Consider the following 16376-nt stretch of genomic DNA (forward strand, 5'->3'; position numbering starts at 1 on the left):
GACCCCTTTCTTTCGGTCACCCCCTGTGGAAGTCTTGCTCACCTTGTCTTGACCCAGTGGTCTGCCTTCTTTCCCAATTCTTGGAGAGAAACTGGACCTAGGTCTCCAGATGCTGATGCAGTTTATCATTGAAACAATTACTTAAAAGGTGTTCCTTCATAAAAAAGTTATACAGCCATTCATAATCATTTACACCACTGCCATTAATCCAACCATCTAGTGTTTTGACTGAGAAGTCAACAAAATCAACCCAGGTCTGGCACGAGGATTTTTTAGCCCCCCTGAACCTAATCCTGTACTCCTCAGTTGAGAATCCAAAGCCCTCAATCAGGGTAGCCTTCATGAGGTCATAGGATTCTGCATCTTTACCAGAGAGTGTGAGGAGTCTATCCCTACACTTTGCAGTGAACATTTCCCAAAGGAGAGCACCCCAGTGAGATCGGTCTACTTTTCTGGTTGCACAGACCCTCTCAAAAGCTGTGAACCATTTGGTGATGTTATCACCATCTTCATATTTTGTTACAATCCCTTTGGGGATTTTTAGCATGTCAGTACTTTCTTTGACCCTATTTATGTTGCTGCCACCATTGATGGGAGCTAAACCCATCTCTTGTCTTTCCCTTTCTATGGCTATGAGCTGTCTCTCCAAAGCCAATCTTTTGGCCATCCTGGCTAACAGGAGGTCATCTTCATTGAGGCTGCCCTCAATGCTTCCAGAGTTACTGGAGTCCCCTGTGGAAGAACCAGTATCTCTGACTATCACTTGTGGAGTCAGGGTTTGAGGGACCCTGGCCTCCCTAACTAGGACAGGAGGGAGGGAATCATCCTCCTGCTCACTAGCTTCCCCCTCTGTAGGGTTATCCCCAGAGGGGTGTATCTCTTGCAAACTCTGCCAAAAGCTCCTGGAGCTTAACTTTGGTAGGGTTTGACCCAGTCTTTATATTTTTTAGTTTACAAAGAGTCCTTAACTCTGGCATCCCTAGATGCAGGTAAGGGGTCAGGGTGAGTTCCACCACTATCTCTTCTGTGCTAGACATTACTTTTCTAAAAGTTGGGATACTTTTTAAGAATTTAAAACTATTTCTAGAACTTAATCCAAAGTGTTACAAAGCTTTTAAACTCTAAAAGAAATGCTAATGGGGACTTACACAAGGCCATAGCAGGACTTTTAAAAATTTAGAAAAATTGCAAAAATCAGTTTCTCATGACAATTTTTGGAATTTAGTTGTGTGATCAGGTATTGGCTGAGTAGTCCGGCAACTGCAAAGTCTTAGACCCCACAGCTGATCCTCCAATGTAGGAAGTTGCCTCTGTATATACTATTTCAAAGTAGGAAATAGTGTCCACAGAGTCCAAGGGTTCCCCTTAGAGGTAAGATAGTGGCAAAAGTAGATAATTCTAATGCTCTATTTTGTGGTAGTGTGGTCGAGCAGTAGGCTTATCAGATGGTAGTGTTAAGCATTTGTTGTACACACACAGGCAATAAATGAGGAACACCCACTCAAAGACTTACTCCAGGCCAATAGGTTTTTATAGAAAAATATCTTTCCTTAGTTTATTTTAAGAACCACAGGTTCAAGATTTACATTAAACACTTTAAATGTAAGGTACTTCACTTAGATACTTTAGGAAATTTGAATAAAAGCAATATCAAATGCAGTCTTTATAGAAATGGCAATAAGCTATATTCAAAGTGGACACTGCAAAAATCAACAGTTCCTGGGGGAGGTAAGTAAAGGTTAGATTAGGAGGTAAGTAAAACACTTACAAGTCTCAGTTCTGGGGCATAGGCAGCCCACTGTTGGAGGTTCAAGGCAACCCCAACGTTACCACACCAGCAGCTCAGGGCCGGTCAGGTGCAGAGGTCAAAGAGGTGCCCAAAACACATAGGCGCCTATGGAGAACAGGGGTGCTCTGGTTCCAGTCTGCCAGCAGGTAAGTACCTGCGTCCTCCGGGGGCAGACCAGGGGGGGGTTTTAGAGCACTAGGGGGGGACACAAGTAGGCACACAAAACACACCCTCAGTGGCACAGGGGCGGCGTGTGCAGTGTGCAAAACAGGCATCGGGTTTCAGGTAGAAAACAATGTGGGGACCCGGGGGTCACTCTAGCAGTGCAGGCAGGCACAGGGGGGTCTTCTCGGGACAGCCACCACCTGGGCAATGCAGAGAGTCACCTGGGGGTCACTCCTGCACTGAGGTTCGGTTCCTTCAGGTCCTGGGGCAGCAGGTGCAGTGTCGGTTCCAGGCGTCGGGTCCCTTGTTACAGGCAGTCACGGTCAGAGGGAGCCTCTGGATTCCCTCTGCAGGCGTCGCTGCAGGGGTTCAGGGGGGTCGTCTCTGGTTACTCACGGGCTCGCAGTTGCTGGGGAGTCCTCCCTGAGGTGTTTGTTCTCTGGGTCTCGAACCGGGGGCGTCGGGAGCAGAGTGTGAAGTCTCATACTTCCGGCGGGAAACGTGCAGTCTTTGAAAGTTGCTTCTTTGTTGCAAAGAAGTAGTTGGTTTTAAACAGGGGCGCTGTTCATGGGAGTTTCTTGGTCCTTTAGTCCAGGGCAGTCCTCTGAGGCTTCAGAGGTTGCTGGTCCCTGTCGGATGCGTCGCTGGTGCAGGTTTTCGAAGATGGAGACAGACCGGTAGGGTTGGGGCCAAAGCAGTTGCTGTCTTCTTCCTTCTCTGCAGGCTTGTAGGTCAGCAGTCCTTCTTGTTTCTTCAGGTTGCAGGAATCTGATTTCCTGGGATCTGGGGTGCCCCTAAATGCTGAATTTAGGGGTGTGTTTAGGTCTAGGAGAGCAGTAGCCAATGGCTACTGTCCTTGAGGGTGGCTCCACCCTCTTTGTGCCTCCTCCCTGTGGGGAAGGGGCACATCCCTAATCCTATTGGGGGAATCCTCCAAACTTAAGATGGAGGATTTCTCAAGACAGGGGTCAGCTCAGCTCAGGACACCTTAGGGGCTGTCCTGACTGGTGGGTGACTCCTCCTTGTTTTTCTCATTATCTCCTCCAGCCTTGCCGCCAAAAGTGGGGGCAGTGGCCGAAGGGGCAGGCATCTACACTAGCTGGGATGCCCTGGGGTGCTGTAACAAAAGGGGTGAGTCTTTGAGGCTCACCGCCAGGTGTTTCAGTTCCTGCAGGGGGAGGTGAGAAGAACCTCCACCCAGTACAGGCTTTGTTCCTGGCCACAGAGTGACAAAGGCACTCTCCCCATGTGGCCAGCAACATGTCTGGTGTGTGGCAGGTTGGCAGAAACTGGTCACCCTACAATAGAAGTCAAATTGGTATTCAGGGGGCAGCTCTAAGATGCACTCTGGGTGTATGTTACAATAAATTGCACACTGGCATCAGTGTGCATTTATTGTGCTGAGAAGTTTGATACCAAACTTCCCAGTTTTCAGTGTAGCCATTATGGAACTGAGGAGTTTGTGTTTGACAAACTCCCAGACCATATACTCTTATGGCTACCCTGAACTTACAATGTCTAAGGTTTTGCTTAGACTCTGTAGGAGCATAATTCTCATGCACATATGCCCTCACCTGTGGTATAGTGCACCCTGCCTTAGGGCTGTAAGGCCTGCTAGAGGGGTGACTTACCTATGCCACAGGCAGTGTGAGTTTGGCATGGCACTCTGAGGGGAGTGCCATGTCGACTTAGTCATTTTCTCCCCACCAGCACACACAAGCTGTAAGGCAGTGTGCATGTGCTGAGTGAGGGGTCCCCAGGGTGGCATAAGACATGCTGCTGCCAGGGGTACCAGTTACAAGGGACGTGCCTGAGTGCCAGGGTTGTGACAATTGTGGAGACAAAGGTACAGTTTAGTGAAAGAACACTGGTGCTGGGGCCTGGTTAGCAGGGTCACAGCACACTTTCAAATCATAACTTAGCATCAGCAAAGGCATAAAGTTAGGGGGTAACCATACCAAGGAGGCATTATCTTACAGACGTTGAAAGCATCTGTTCTCCATTCCAGTAAAAACACTTTTTTTTCAAAAGGGGGGGGGGTGGCTTTGAGGCAATGGAATTGCAGGGGGCTGAAGATCAGTTCCTGTGTGTCCTCAACTGTGCCTCATTTTTTAAGAAAGGCCATAAATTATTAGTGTATTGATCTGCAACGCTCAGCTTCACTATCATTTCACATTTTACCAATTGTTCTTCCAAAAACCTGCCCTCTATTAAATGATGTAGTAATTTTGACAAGTTGTTAAGTGGAGCAGTGCGTCTTTTAAAACGAGCATTCACAAAATCACTGGCTCCAGCTTCTATAGTAAAAACGTTTTGTGGGTATGTGTTTTTCGTATAGTTGTGGGGAAGCAGTGTGGTAATTTTGTTACTGTGCATTGCCAAGAGGTGTTAGTGTGGTGCTAGCAGGTGGTGGTGTGGCGCCATGAGAATGGGGAACAGTGGTCTTTGAGGTTGATATTGCAATAGTGTGGGGTGGCTATCTAGTAGGGTGGGATGATAAAGCAGAGGTGCTGGGCTTCCGTCCGATAGTGTGAGTGGTATGATTGTGGTCGTAGAGAGATTTTCCAGTGTGGGAGCATATTGCTGAGAGTCATAGCGCAGCAGTTTCTGTTGTAGTGAGGAGTTTTCAATCACATATTGTGGGTGGTAGTATGGCTGTCAGAGTCACTGTGGCATGTGATAGTGAAGTGGTGAGTGACTGCTGTGGTGGGAGGTAGTGTGGTGGTGGTAGGTGTTAGTGTGATGCTGTGAGCTGGAAGTGCAGTGGTGAAGGTAGTGTGGTGGGGGAATGGTTGTGTGATGATAGTGAACTGTCTTAGAGGGTGGAGGTACGATGGTGGGGATTGATAAATTAGTGTTGGAGGACAGAGTGATGGTAGCGCAGAGAAGTGCTGCAATGATGGCAGTATAGTTATAAAGGAGTGTGGTATCAGCAGTGTGGCAGTGGGATAGTGTGGAGTACTAGTGTAGTGGAGAGTGACAGAAGTGCATTTATGTGAATGTGGTGCACTGGCAGTAGTGGTGCAGTTGTGAGATAGTAGTATACCCATGTATGAAGTAGATATGTGAAAAGTACAGTGGTAGAGAGCATGGTAGTCTGGTGCTGGAGGGTGTAAGTACTAAGGTATGAAGTACTAGGGTCACAGTGTGTGACAGTGGTGCTGTGATGGAAGTAGATGTACAGGGCTGATGGTGTTTGAGGTGGTAGTGATATTCTAGGTGGTGTTAGTGAAGTCCTTGAGGTAGTAGTGAAGTGCTCATTGTGTTAAACCGCCAACCGCACAGTTGAATTGTGATGATGGGTGGTAGTGTTATGTTTTGTGGGTCAGAACTACAGAACAAGGCTATGGATCCGTTTTCTAGACCCCTGACAGTAAGGACTTCATCAATGTGCCAATCTAAAACAGAAAGGCGGTTGGACTGCAACCACCCTGCAAGCCACTGAGCAGAATCTAAGAGAGATATGTTTCCGGTAACAATTAACTATTTGAGAAATCACAGAGATGATGGATAGAACCCAAACCCTCTTTCATAATTAACAGGCACACTCAAGAACACTAGGCTAGAATGAATATATTTAAAATATGTATTTTAAAATTAAAATACTATCCTAGTGCACACAATATGAATAGTAACTATGATAAAAACAAACAGAATAGTAGATGCAACATTTACAAACAATGTGAAGAGCAGAAAATATTGCAACATATTGGTTAATGCAGGAAGCTTTCTGTATGTCAATATTTGCAACCCCACCCTTTCTCTTGGGAAAACTAAACTAATCTTATCATCAGAAAATGGATCACAACCTCAAGCCTGATTTGAAACATTAAGCTAATGTTCTTCTATTCTCATGTGTGTTTGCAGGCAGGCTGATAAGTCCAGCAAGTGTATGCTAAATATTCCTCCCATTAGTCTTCAGCAAAGGTAGGTGATATGACTCAGCATGGCCTCTCTCAGTCTTCTGAAATATTAAAACTCCAGAAAGCTATGTGGATAGATCAAGACCTATGGAATTTTACTCACAATGAAATTATCATTTAACACTGTCTGTCTGAATATATCAGTATCACTAACTGGTCAATCATAATGTATTCACAATGCCCAATGCAAAGCTACATAATATGTTTTCTTAACACTTTATGACTCGGAACAGTGGACATACATTACAGCATTATATATATATATATATATATATATATATATATATATATATATATATATAGATATATATACACACACACACACAAACTGAAAACACCAAAGGCTACAGGAATAATATAAGTAGGAAATAGAATTTTAAAAAACATAGAAATTCACTTAGAAATATGGTGCAGTGCATAGCACCACTGAAGCATTACTAAAAGTGATGTTCCGGTGGTGCTAGGGGCTTTTAAATATGCCCCTAAGTTTTTTTCAAAGACTAACAAGGTATTACGAAGACTCAACAAAGTTTTAATCTAGCACATTGACCCTTTTAATGAGTTAACTAGAGCATCAACATATTTTTGGTGGCAAATATGGGCAAATGGCTAATCAATTACCACTAAATAAGCTAGTTAATTACATTTTTTAGGTTGGCAGAAAGTCAGAGAATCTTGGAAGTTTTTTGAATAATTGTCAGAGTACCTATGCTAGTTGTCTAATGAGGAGATTTGGTGAACTCTAATAGAGTTTTTGCACATTGTGAGATGTCATGTGGTGTGTAATATGTGATATTGATTTACTGATTGTGTTCTTGTTATGTTATCTTTGCACGCAACAAGCTAAGTTGTGACATATCGTAAGATACTTACACTGTTGTAATGTGTAAGGGCAATGTATTCATGAGATCTTTAATGTGATCCTTAATGTGAATGCTTGATAAATATAAATGGTGCCATTTTATCGTGTGTACAAGGATTGAAATGACAGATTCCACAGTTAGGTTTGAAATGACTGACATTGTGCTTAGGGTTTTTGTTTCAAAATGATATTGTGATTCATTATGCGTATTGTGAAAGTTGGATTGAACCAGGAAAGGGTGTGCATTGGAAATTTATCTATTATGGGGAAATTCTGGAGAGGCATGGCCAAGATGGCATCAGATGTGGTCGCCTTTTCATGAGGCTCCGTTCCGATCTGGGCCCATCAATGAATATCCTGTTCTCCTGTACTCCACGCAACCACTAACAAGGGGGTGAGACCCCTTTCCCGCAGCTACTGAGGCCAATCCCCAATGGCATGAGCAAGCAATAGGGATTAGAAGAGGAGACCTGGTGGTATGGCTTACCCGTGCCTGAATGCACGTGGTGCTGGGTGCAAGCAGCACTCTTCGGCCCCTGTGGATCTCCGCTAGGCGACCTGCGGTGCGAGGTGCTCGAACAGCCCTGTACGGAAATGCCTTCCTTTGCATGATTACCCCCTAACTTTTGCCTTTTGTTGATGCTAGTTATGACTGAAAGTGTGCTCGGATCCTGCTAACCAAGCCCCAGCACCAGTGTTCTTTCCCTAAACTGTACCTTTGTTCCCACAATTGGCACAGCCCTGACACACAAATATGTCCCTTGTAACTGGTACCCCTGGTACCAAGGGCCCTGTGGCCAGGGAAGGTATCTAAGGGCTGCAGCATGTATTATGCCACCCTGGGGACCCCTCACTCAGCACATGCACACTGCCTCATAGTGTGTGTGTGCTGGTGGGGAGAACATGACTAAGTCGACATGGCACTCCCCTCAGAGGGCCATGCCCTCAACTCACTGCCTGTGGCATAGGTAAGTCACACCTCTAGCAGGCCTTACAGCCCTAAGACAGAATGCACTATACCACAGGTGAGGGCATAGTTGCATGAGCACTATGCCCCTATAGTGTCTAAGCCAAAACTTAGACATTGTAAGTGCAGGGTAGCCATAAAGAGTATATGGTCTGCAAGTTTGTCAATTACGAACTCCACAGTTCCATAATGGCTACACTGAAATCTGGAAAGTTTGGTATCAAAGTTCTCAGCATAATAAATCCACACTGATGCCAGTGTGGGATTTATTGAAAAATGCACACAGAGGGCATCTTAGAGATGCACCCTGTATTCCAGTCCAAACACCAGTGTTAGGCTGACCAGTTCCTGCCAGCCTGCCACAACCAGACGGGTTTCTGGCCACATGGGGTGAGTGCCTTTGTTACTCTGTGGCCGGGAACAAAGCTTGCACTGTATGGAGGTGCTTCTCACCTCCCCCTGCAGGAGCTGTAAGACCTGGCGGTGAGCCTCAAAGGCTCTGTTGTTACAGCGCCCCAGGGCATCCCAGCTAGTGGAGGTGTCCGTCCCTCCGGACACAGCCCCCACTTTTGGCAGCAAGTCCAGAGGAGAAAATGAGAAAAACAAGGTGTAGCCACCCTCCAGGACAGTAGCCATTGGCTACTGCCCACCAGACCTAAACACACCCCTAAAGTCAGTATTTAGGGGCAGACCTGAACCCAGGAAATCAGATTCCTTCAACCTGAAGAAAGAAGGACTGCTGACCTCAAAGCCCCGCAGAGACAATGGAGACAACAACTGACTTGGCCCCAGCCCTACCGGCCTGTCTCCAGACTCAAAGAACCTGCACAGCGACGCATCCAGCGGGACCAGTGACCTCTGAGGACTCAGAGGACTGACCTGCACCTAAAGGACCAAGAACCTCCAGAGGACAGCGGCTCTGTCCAGAAACAATAGCAAAGAAAGCAACTTCAAAGAGACTCTAGCTTCCCGCCAGAAGCATGAGTCTTCACACTCTGCACCCGACGCCCCCAGCTAGAGCTCAGGACAACTAACACTGCAGAGAGGACTCCCAGGCGACTCCAACGACGTGGACACCCTGAGTCAACTTCCCTGCACCCCCACAGCGATGCCTGCAGAGAAGATCCAGAGGCTCCCCCTGACTGTGACTGCCTGGTAACAAAGGAACCTGACGCCTGGACCAAGCACTGCACCAACAGCCCGCAGGACCGAGAGGAACCACCTACCAGTGGAGTAGTGACCAGCAGACGGCCCTCATCCTAGCCCAGTCGGTGGCTGGCCCGAGAAGCCCCCCTGTGCCCTGCCTGCATCGTCAGAGTGACCCACGGGTCCCTCCATTGTTTTCTACGACAAACCCAACACCTACTTTGCACACTGCACCTGGCTACCCCTGTGCCGCCGAGGGTCTGGTTTGTGTACTTCTGTGTGTGTGTCCCAGTGCTATACAAAACCCCCCTGGTCTGCTCCCCGAAGACGCAGGTACTTACTCGCTAGCAGACTGGAACCAGAGCCCCCATGTTCTCCATAGGCGACAATGTTATCTGGGCCCTCCTTTGACCTCTGCACCTGACCGGCCCTGTGTTGCTGGTGCGGTGGCTTTGGGGTTGCCTTGAACCCTCAACGGTGGGCTGCCTATGCTCAGGAGACTGAACTTGTAAGTGTTTTACTTACCTAAAAAACTATTACTTACCTCCCCCAGGAACTGTTGATTTTTTGCAGTGTCCACTTATTGTCATTTTAACCAAAACTGTGTGTACTACTGTTTTAAATCAAAGTTCTATACTTACCTGTGTGAAGTACCTTACAATTTATGTACTTAGCTAAAATTTTAATCTTGTGGTTCTAAAAAGAAATTAAGAAAATATATTTTTCTGTATAAAAACCTATTGGCCTGGAGTTAAGTCTTTGAGTGTGTGTTCTCATTTATTGCCTGTGTGTGTACAACGAATGCTTAACACTACTCTGATAAGCCTTATGCTCGACCACACTATCACAAAATAGAGCATTAGTATTATATAATTTTGCCACTATCAACCTCTAAGGGGAACCCTTGGACTCTGTGCACACTATCTCTTACTTTGAGTTAGTATATACAGAGCCAACTTCCTACAGCCCCGCTGCAGGGTTGGCACATTTGGGGAAAGTGTTGGAGACAGGTCCTGATGGAGGAGGCCCTTAGTGACTGGCATGATGGTGGACTTGTGGTCGTGCTGAGATTGACCGCACAGAATACCCAGAGCTTCCACAGCGGCTCATGTCGCAAGCAGGCTGCCTCTTGCTATTGCCAACATCTGCCCTGGGCACCCTACCCGCGACAAGAGGCCACCTGTGGATCGAGGGGCTGAGCCATCTCTGCCGCATGACCTGAAGGTCCTGAGAGGATATAATAAGACCGGGCAGCAGAGCTGCTGGAATCTGGGCCCGGTGAAATGGTTGAATACTAGAAGATGCTGTGGGGCATGAGAGGGCCTGTGTTGCAGCCTTAGGCCCAGATTTATACTTGGTTTGCGCTGAATTAGCGTCATTTTTTTTACGCTAATTCAGCGCACACCTAACTCCATATTTATACTTTGGTGCTAGACACGTCTAGAGCCAAAGTTATGGAGTTTACGTTGTTTCTGGAGGGGAAGCCTACCTTGCGTCAATGAGATGCAAGGTAGGTGTTCCCATCCAGAAAAGGATGAGCTGGCCTTTGCGTCATATTTATCACCCGTGCTAAAATCCAGCACGGGGATGGGGGCCTTAAATAATGGCGCTAGGCTTGCTTAGCACCATTATTTAACGTCTGGGTCTGGGCAGGCGTAAGGGGACCTCTAGGCATATTTGCATGGTCGGAGACCATGGAAATTGCCCACAGGTGCCCTCCGTGGCCCCAGGGACACCCCCACCCACACCAGGAGGTCACCTAAGGATGGGGGACTCATCCCAGGTAAGTCCAGGTGAGTATTTTATTTTCCCAGCACCGCTCAGGGCCCTGACTTGGGGGCCCCTGCATGGACCTGGCCCCAATGGCCATGCCCAGGGGACATTTTTCCCCTGGGCATAGCCATTGGGATGGTGGGCATGGGTCCTGTTTTACTTAGACTGGAGCCATGTCCATGGGTGTTGTGTGCCAGAAAATGGCTCTAGACTGCTTAGAGGCAAATATTTTGCCTCTAAACAGTGTAGCGCCATAATTTGGCGCACAAGCCTCAGGTTCCCCTACGCCTCCCCGGCCCTGTTAACATCCTTTCCAAGGACGCTAACAGGGCCTTAACGCCATTCCATAAATATGGCGCCCGGCCGGCATCATGGAATGGCGCCAGCTGGCGCTATACTTCTTGACGCAAACCTGTGCTAACGCAGGTTTGTGTCAAAAAGTATAAATCTGCCCCTTTGTGATTTCTCCTTGCATGGATTGGGCTGACTGTGCTAAATTTGACTGTTGACCTTGAAGACGGGGCCCTATTGGTGGCCCGGCCAGCAAACCTGATTGGTCGGAGTCCGGCTGCTTAGTGTCTGTGGGGGAGACCCTACTCAAGATCCGTGATGGACTGGATTCACTGATGAGGGACGATTTGGACTGCCGTGTGAGGCTGAACTTCCATGTTCTGATCTGGGTTTAAGCAACATAGTGGGGTAAATGGAATCTGATCCCAGAGCCATACTATCCAGGTGAGTACCTGTGGACATGCCGTTTGTGGAGTGGGAGGATGGTTAACTGGGGGTACTAAAGTCTATCCTAGCCCCCATGAGCTTCTGCCACGTCCTCATCCCCTACTAGGAGAACACGTAAACGTAGCACTAGGAGTGGTAGGATCGACTAGACTGGGGCCCTGGGCCCTAAGGGTACATTGAGGCACATCTAGCAGTGGGACTTCTTTGCCCCCTCTCCTGTTTACCATCTATGTGGTGCTTCTCCACCAGTTTTGGGAACTGATCTGCAGAATTGCTCTGAGGGGCCCCTGCTGGACTCCCTTGCATACTGGGATGGAGCAGACATTTGAGATATGCTCCATGCAGCGGATTTTGGCCACGCCTGAGATCCCTTGGGGCACGCTGTCACGCTGGTGCTGTACGCAGGATTAGGAGTGCTCAAGCGATTGCGGTGCTAAGGGGCTGTACAACACAGAGACGCCCCCCTTCACCTTACTACCTACCTTCTAGGAGCTCCCAATGCTGGTTCTGGAAGCTTGATTCCCTCTGCTCTGAATCCCCAGTCACCATGGATGGCAGCCATTGAGGCATTGTCAGACCGAAAGCTACTAAACCTCTGCCTCCCCAAAAAACAATCATGGCCATGCTGGCAGCATCCTCTACACCGGTGGAACCTATCCACCAACTAGAAAATACACTTGAAAAACACACAAGGATGTTTGACAGAGTGCTGCAAGCCATCCAGGACTCTAAAACAGAGATGGAGGCCCAATTCAGAGTGATTCAGAAGGAGACTGGGCTGTTGCGAGGAGACCACACCAGGCTCAAGGAAAGGGTGGATGATGCAGAGGCATCCCTGATATCAATGCAGCCATCCCTGGTGACCAGGCAAGACCGGCTAAAACTCCTTCAGACTGAGGTACGTTACCTCAAGACGAGAGTGGAGGATGCTGAGGGGTGCTCACAGTGCAACAATATCCATTTCCTGAGTTTCCCCGAGAGGGTGGAAGGCCTCAACATGGAGCTCTTCTTTGAAGATTTGCTCTTCCAAATGTTGCTGGCCAAACGGATCCCACAGTTCTTCTCCATTGAACAGGTGCATCAAATTCCCGGCCATCCCCCTGTCCAGGAGGCACCACCACACCCATTGATTGCGTGTATCCTAAATTATAGGGACAGAAACATTATCCTGCAATTGTTCTGTGTGAAGGGCCCCTGGATGTACAATGGGAAAGCCATTATGGCACATCCAGACTATACCGCGGAGGTCCAATGCGTTGCAATACTTTCTGAGCGGTCAAGGGGCAGCTTCGGAAATTGGGTCTGAAGTATGCTCTGCTCCTTCTGGTTCGGCTCAAAGTGCTGGATGCAGACACAACTCACTTCTTCTCCAACCCAGAGGAAGCCTGGACATGACTACGCACCAAAGGAGTTCAGGACCAGTTAGTAGCAGAGGAAGACGACCTGCGGGGGTGGTCTGATGGGAGGCCCAGGTGCCGCTGCCGCCTGCCTAAGTCCCAATCCCATCCATCTGAGAAACAAGCTGCAAAGAACGGGCACAGGTAGTGAGGAGGTCTCCCTGCAAAATGCCAATGATTTCAGGTGCTGCCACCGGACAATGATTAGGACTCCATACTGGTTGCCCCCAAATTGGTGCCATAGATGGAAGCTCCACCATTGCCTTGGTGAGGTCTCGTTGAAGGGAAATGCCAGAGCACTAACTTTTTCCTCCTGGTGAGTGCAGTGATCTATGCTCATGTGAGGTGGGAGTAAGTAGGGAAGTGGTCCTCTAGAGGGCCCCTGGAGGACACCATTGACTGTGGGGAGGATATGGAATTCTCATGTTATTCACTGGGTGTAGGAAGCTGGTTCTGTATCTATACTATATCAAAATGAGATATAGTGTGCACAGAGTCCAGGGGTTCCCCAAGAGGCTTGACAGAGGCTATAACAGATAATACTAATGCTCTATTTGTGGTAGCGTGGCGAGCAGTTAGGCTTATCATTGGGTAGTGTTAAGCATCTGTTGTACACACACAAGAAATAATTGAAAGCACACACTTAGGGGGTCATTACAACCCTAGCGGAAGGCGGAGAACCGGCGGTAAGACCGCCAACAGGCTGGAGGTCTCACTCTGTGGAATTATGACCATGGCGGTTACTGCCATGGTCATCCGCCAGTTCTCCGTTCCGCCCGCCAGGGCGGAGACGACTGCCGGGCTGGAGACCTGGGTCTCCAGCCCGGCGGCCGTCACTATACCGCCGGCGGTATTTGGACCCGGCTTACCGCCGTGGATTTCCAGCGGTTTGAACCGCCATGAAATCCATGGCGGTAAGCACTATCAGTGCCAGGAAATACCTTGCCTGGCACTGATAGGGGTCTCCCCCACCCCCCACCCCTACCCCGACTCCCTCCCCCCCCACAACCCCTGCCACCCCCCAAAGGTGGCAGGGCCCCCCTCCCCACCCCGACCCCCAACATCACTTCACCGATACCCACACGACACGCACACAGGCACCACCTACATACTTACACGCACACATGCCGACATACATGCCTACATCCACACACACAGTCATACACACATCCACATTCAAACATACACGCACACATCCATACAGACATACCCACAGACATACACGCACTCACACATCCCCTCTACATACACGCACGCACCCACACAACACACAACACTCCCCTACACACCTATCCTCACGGACGATTGACTTACCTGGTCCGACGATCCTCCGGAAGGGGACGGGAGCCATGGGGGCAGCTCCGCCAACACCACACCGCCAACAGAACACCGCCACGGCGAATCACAGGACGTGATTCGCTGGGCGGTGTTCTGTTGGCGTGGTGGTGGAGGTGGAGCAACCTCCACTTACCCGCCTCCCGCCAGTATGGCTGTTGGCGGCTCTCCGTCCGTAAAAGGACGGAGAGCTGCCAATGGTCATAATAGGCCGAACGGCAAACCGCCACCACTGGCGGTCTTCCGCACGGCGGTCTTCAAAAAAGACTGCTGAGGTCAAAATTACCCCCTTAGTGACTTAGCTCCAGGCCAATAGGTTTTTATATAGAAAAATATCCTTTTGTTAATTTATTTGTAGAACCACAAGATTCATTTAGCTGGTAAGTGCATTAAATGAAAGGTACTTTACACAGTAATACTTCGAACTTTGAATAGAATCAACAATTTACAAAGTTTTCTTTAAAATGGCAAAAAGCTATTTTAAAAGTGGACACTGCAATTTTCAACAGTTCCTGGGGGAGGTAAGTAAAGTACAGTTTTTGAGGTAAGTAACAAACTTATGGGTTCAATCTCCTGGGCATAGGTAGCCCACAGTTGGGGGTTTAAGATAACCCCAAACACTCAGCACTAGTAACACAGGGCCAGTTAGGTGCAGAGGCCAAACAGGAGCCAAAATAACATAGGCCCCTTATGGAGACATGGGGTACTCTGTTTCCGGTCTGCTTGCAGGTAAGTACCAGCGTTGTCAGAGGGCAGACCAAGGGGGTTTGGAGGAGTACTGGAGGGGCCCCCAATAGGCACAAAAACAACACCTTCAGCGGCACTGGGGTGACCGGGTGCAAACAGTCATTATGGTGCTGTGGAGTTCGTAATGACACACTCCCAGACCATATACTCAGTATGGCCACCCAGCACTTACAATGTCTAAGAATTGGCTTAGACCCTGTAGGGGCATAGTGCTCATGCAGCTATGCCCTCCCCTGTGGTATAGTGCACCCTGCCTTAGGGCTGTAAGGCCTGCTAGAGGGGTGAATTACCTGTGCCACAGGCAGTGGTTTGTGGGCATGGCACTCTGAGGGGGGTGCCATGTCAACTTTGTCTTTTCTCCCCACTAGCACACACAAGCTGCAAAGCAGTGTGCATGTACTGAGTGAGGGGTCCCTGAGTGTAGCATAATACATGCTGCAGACCTTAGGGACCTTCCCTGGCAATAGGGCCCTTGGTACCAGGGGTACCTTTTACAAGGGACTTAACTGTGTACCAGGGCTGTGCCAGTTGTGGAAACAAAGGTACAGTTTTATGGAAAGAACACTGGTGCTGGGGCCTGGTTAGCAGGGTCCCAGCACACTTCCAGTCAAAGCTGGCATCAACAATAGGCAAAAAGTGGTGGGGTGACCATGCCCACAGTGGCATTTTCCTACACTCGGGCCCAGGATGGTTGAGATCACATTGAACTTTACACTACTCACCTCCTGGTCCGGCTCAAAAAGACTTCCACAAGGACTATTTCCACAAGGACTATTCAGCATTAAGATCAAAATTTAGTTGATAGCTGTTAAATAGAGGACATTGTGGCACGATGCCTGTTAGCTTCTAAGTCAAGGGTGTGGGTGTTATTGTTATCTTCTGTTTAATGTCATTGGTTGGGTTTGTATAGGGCGGCGGAAGGAGAGTAAGGGGTGGTGTGTAGTGTGTAGCAGGTGGTCTCCTGGACATGCCCCAGCTGGGGAATACATTGCTTATGCTATGGCTGTCTCATACAATATACTAACTAGGAACTTAAGGGGTATGCAACCCCTATATACCGCCACAGAATGTGCACATACCTTCAGCATAGACACATACAAATAGCCTGCTTACAGGAGATGTACCAAACAGCGACCGAACTGGACAAGGTGGCTGGACGCTGGAGTGGGCAGGTGTTTGACATCAGGTTCTCTGCATTTGCTAGCGGGGCTCTGATTTGGATTGCACTAGGGGCCCCATTTACACACAGCAGGAATGTAGAGGTTCGCTATGTGCTCTGGAGGGTGCCCTGGATTGGCGTTCACTCTCGATCATCTCCCTATACACACCTGAGACACTTAAGGGTGACTTATGCATGTTGTAACTGGCCTCTCTCTTAAACCCCAGGCTCCTAGTTTATGGGGTGGGGATTTTAATTGCGTACATTGCATGGACACGGATTGATCAGTCCCCCCTACAGGGGACGCAAGGTCTACAGGTGACCAAACATTTCCAACACTGGACATCCGCAACATAATTACATGACGTCTGTGGT

Source organism: Pleurodeles waltl, chromosome 5, assembly GCF_031143425.1.
Source record: "Pleurodeles waltl isolate 20211129_DDA chromosome 5, aPleWal1.hap1.20221129, whole genome shotgun sequence".
Classification (NCBI taxonomy): domain Eukaryota; kingdom Metazoa; phylum Chordata; class Amphibia; order Caudata; family Salamandridae; genus Pleurodeles; species Pleurodeles waltl.